At 60.0% G+C, this 4,164-nt stretch overlaps 1 protein-coding gene across 2 annotated transcripts in view; it reads left to right on the forward strand.

Annotated features, from left to right (window-relative positions):
• Nucleotides 1-3,736: 3,736 nt before the first annotated feature.
• Nucleotides 3,737-4,164, forward strand: part of CNTFR (ciliary neurotrophic factor receptor) — a 39,245-nt gene continuing 38,817 nt past the window's right edge. The window contains exon 1 of one of the 2 annotated variants that reach the window (XM_010840101.1): nt 3,737-3,805. The gene's annotated coding sequence lies outside the window, so the exon portion shown is untranslated. Of the gene's footprint in view, nt 3,845-4,164 lie in introns of both variants that reach the window. The other variant, XM_010840102.1, reaches the window with a different exon arrangement.

Raw genomic sequence — 4,164 nt, forward strand, 5'->3', positions numbered from 1 at the left:
CCTTCCTCCTTTCGGGGATTTCATTCCCCAGTCCCAAGGTCTCAGGTTGCCCTCAAACTTCCTTCTTAGCAAAACAGGAGGAACTGGGGTTAGACTGGAGTTAGAACTTCCAACTAAGGAGGAAGGAAGGATACCAAAGGGGATGGGGGAGCCTTGGATCTATTTGAATAATTTAGAATTCTGATAGAATATGTTGGGAACTGTAGGCAGCGAATGTGAGGGGGCCTGGGGCAAGACCAAAAGCATCTCTTTCCCACAGCGGCTTTAGAGAACCCCAGTGAGGACGAAGAGGAGATGGCTCCAGACAACTGGGGGCAATTCCCGGCTGAATACTTAAGTACTACCATTATGGCTTCAGCCCTAACCCCTTCTCTACCTTTAGGGAATTTGCTCTTTTTCGGTGCCAGAGAGTGAATGGATCAGGGTACACTCAGGTGGTGATCCAGATTCTAGAAGGGGGTGGTCTGCAGGGGGTGTTGTAAGTGGGCCCTAGGTGCTGTCCCAGGGTGTTGGGGAGTCATCTCTGGGGGGCTGAGCTGGACCCTGAGCATGCTGGGGGTGGTGCTCCAGGCCCCCCTCCCTGGCTCGGCCTGGGGCTATGTCGGATCGGGTTTCTCGGCGCCTGGAGCCTCCGCGAGGCCGAGCTGTTCCCGGGCCCCGGCCAAGCCGCCCCGGGCGCTGGCACTGTGTGAGGAAGCAGGAGGGGGGTGAGGGGGAGCAAGGGAGGGCTGCGAGGGCGTTTACGTAACTGCCTCTGGGAGCCCGCCCCGACCTGCCAAACCCCAGTGTGGGACTATGTGTGATTGAGAGCGTGTGTGACTCTGCGTGTGTGCCGCGTGGTGTGACTGAGTACATGGTTGTGTGGGTAACTGTGTCTGTGTGTGGTGCGGTGTGTAAGTGTGTGATTCCAGGAGTTCGGTCCTTAAGACCTCTAACTCCCAGCCCCAGGCAGGGGTCCCGGACTCCCAGTGTGCCATAGTGAGGTTCAATATACACATTTCACTCTTTGAGACTAGGTATGTAACATGATGGGCTTCCCAGGTGGCGCTAGTGGTAAAGAACCCATCATCAGCCAATGCAGGAGACATCAGAGACCTGGGTTCAATCCCTGGGTCAGGAAGATCCGCTGCAGAAGGGCATGCAACCCACTCCAGTATTCTTGTCTGGAGAATCCAATGGACAGAGGATCCTAATGGGCTACAGTCCTCGAGGTTGCAAAGAGTTGGACACGACTGAGTGACTTAGCACGCATGCACATGTGATTTTAAATAAGGTGTGTCCAGCATTTGGAGGTAAGACAGTCTGGGTGTGTATTTGTGATTTTGGGTATCCAGGAATGTGCCTCAAGGTGGACCTTTCTGATGTTATAACAGGTTAGAAATAAGCACCATTTCCTGAAGGAGCACTGGAAAAGGTAGATGGGGTGCGGGCTCTTTTTCTCTGAGGACAAAGGAATGGGAAAGGATCTTTGTCACCCAAAGGTTTGGCATGTGGGTGGGAGGTGGTCCAAGTGTAGGTCAGGATGGAGGAGGGTGGAGCCAAAAGTCTTTCATGGTAGCTATAAAACTCTGAGGAGTTTTACAGAGTCAGGGAGAACCCCCACCTCCAATTTCCCAAGGCCTTCCAGAATGCTCAAATCTGTAATCCCTGTCTCTTGCAGAGCACTAGGGCTTTGAACTGGGGACGTTATTTCCTGCTGACCCATAGGAGAGGCAGATGGTGAAGATGGCGTGGGGTTGGGGGAGGGGGTCAGCAAAGTGGGAGGTGGCTTAAGGATAAGTGGGCATGAAAGAGAAGGGAACTGATGCAGAGCTGGGGCTACCGGGGATAGGGACGCCTATTAAGGCCGGAGAGGAGACAGGGCCAGCTCCTGCAAGGGATTTGAAGAGCCACCGACGAGGCTCGGCTTTGCCGCCAGGGAGATGGGGTAAAGGAGGGCTCAACACGGAGGCTTAGAAAGCTCAGAAGCTCGTTTGCAGACAGGACACTGGAGCCAGCACGAGCAGAAAAGCACGAGTAATCTGTTGCCCCAGCTGAGACGCAAGGAGAATCTCTTCTGGACCAGGCGGCAGGGGCAGGAGGGAGAGAGGGGCCGCACCCTCGTTGCTCGGTTAGGAGGACGCTGCTGCCTCTTTGCGGGAGCTGCGGCTGGAGCGAGAACGCGCCTCCCGCACCGCCCGCCAGGTGTCGCTGCGGCCCTGGGGAAGCGGGCGCGGCCGCTGGGTACTGCGCCGCGAGAAGCTGCAGATAGACCGACGGTGGAATCCGTTACGACGTGCGCCTCTGGTCCTCGCTAATCCTCGGAAACAGCGATTTACCCGGCTGCCGGACACCGGTTACCCCGCCCGGACCCTGCCCCGGCACCCGCGGGCTTGGGCACGACCTATGGCACCCCCAGTGCCCCTAGGTGGGGAGGGCCCGTTGGTCCGGGGCGGATCTCCCCTCTGATCTCAACCTGGCAGACAGCTGCTGAGTCCAGGACACGGGAAGATCTGGAGGTCAAGTCAGCCCACCAAGAACCCCGCAGATCTCGACTCCAGACTGCGCCTCGAGGGGAGGGGCGCCCCCCGCCTCAGCACCCAACCTCTCCCAGGCCTAGTTTCGGAGCAGAAGGAGAGGCAATTCCTGACACCCCCAACCGCCGCCCCCCTCACCCCCAGATTCTGCCGCACCGTCTCCACTCCTTCCCGGTGCCCACCACCCTGTCTCCGCCTGTGGCCTGGGTACTTGTAGGCTCCTGACCCAGAGAGGCCAGATAGAAGACACCTACTGTGGGGTGGGCGTGAGCTGATTTCGGCTGGAAGCCACTATTTCTCCGTGTGTCCCTAAGCCCCAGCTGGCCCTCTCTGAGCCCCAGCCCCGGCTGACCCCTGCTGGTTGCACTGATGGGATCCTGCGGCCACGGAAATAAAAGTGAAAGGCCCGGGCAGTGGCGGGAAGGTTTTTTCCTCTGCAATGGGAGTCCCTGAGGCATTTGTTGGGAAAAGGGCCCGGGCGCTCTGGGCAGCCTACTAGGGAAGGGTGTGAGGAAGTAGCGAGATACTTCCTTCCCCCTCTCCCCGCCCGCAAACCTCGCGCAGCTCCCCGGAGGGGCCAGGCAGCTGGGATTATGGGTCAAAGGTCAGGTGAAAAATCCAAGGGGTGGGGATGGGGGTGGGCCACTCGTTCTCCGCCCCCTGGCATTCACCCTTTCTGTTGCGCTCTCCTGTGGCCTCAGAAGTAGTCGGGTTGTCTAACTTGAATTCCTCCCTGTAATAGCCAGACCCCAGGCCCCGGGGCGCGTGAAGTTAGCACACCAGCTCGCGAGAGGCCCAGGCTGCGAAAGGGAAGCTCGAGGGGTGAACCTCCAGCGCCCAACTCTGGCACTCGCGCTCTGGCACTGCCGACCCGGGCAAAAAGGGCGCATTCTCCCTACATCCTGCATCCCAGTGGCGGTCACTCCCCAGGCCGCGTGTCCGGGGATGGGTTAAGTGAGGGTGAAGAAGGAGAGGGGAGAGGGGTAGTTGTGGTGTATCACCGGAGACTTGATGGGAGGCGAGGGCCTGGGTTTTCAGCCTGGTCTGCTTCGGGTCATGCGAGCAAATAGCCCCATTCCTTCGGTGTGAGGGGTGTAAGTGTCTAAGACTGGGAGAGGGGGTGTCGTTGCTGGGGGCGGTAGGAGATCTGGGAGGGGCGGAGGCGGCTGGCCTCTCTGGCCCGAAGTAGGGCCTGCTCCAGCTCTTCTCAAAGAGATGCTGGCGGGAGAACCCTGAGAGTTGGCCCCGGCTGTGCCAAGGTGTCCGTCCGAGGCACTAAGGGCTCGAAGGTGCGGGAGTGTGAGCCGCGGAGACCTGGCCAAGGCTGAGTGAGCGAGGGAGTGTGAATGAGCGACCCTGGGGAATTGGATGCGCGCCCAGCGGCCCTGGGGGATCCGGCGGAGTGGGTGTGGGTGTGGGTGCGCGCGCGTTTCTCAGACCCGCGGTCCGGGCTGCGCGTGAAGCACGGGGACTACAGCCGTCTGGAGGGCGTTCCCGAGAGAGGGTGAAGGCGAGGGGGCCACGCGTGCCACTGCGGGCGAGTGTGCCCGCGGGGGGAGGGTGGGAGCCAGCCTGAGTGAGGGGGAGTGGGGGCTCACAGGCCTGCTGAGGATGACTGTGCCCGCGCGTGCCAGGAGAGGGAGCGTGC

The sequence above is a fragment of the Bison bison genome, unplaced genomic scaffold (genome assembly GCF_000754665.1).
Source record: "Bison bison bison isolate TAMUID 2011002044 unplaced genomic scaffold, Bison_UMD1.0 scf7180017864141, whole genome shotgun sequence".
In the NCBI taxonomy this organism is placed as follows: Eukaryota; Metazoa; Chordata; class Mammalia; order Artiodactyla; family Bovidae; genus Bison; species Bison bison.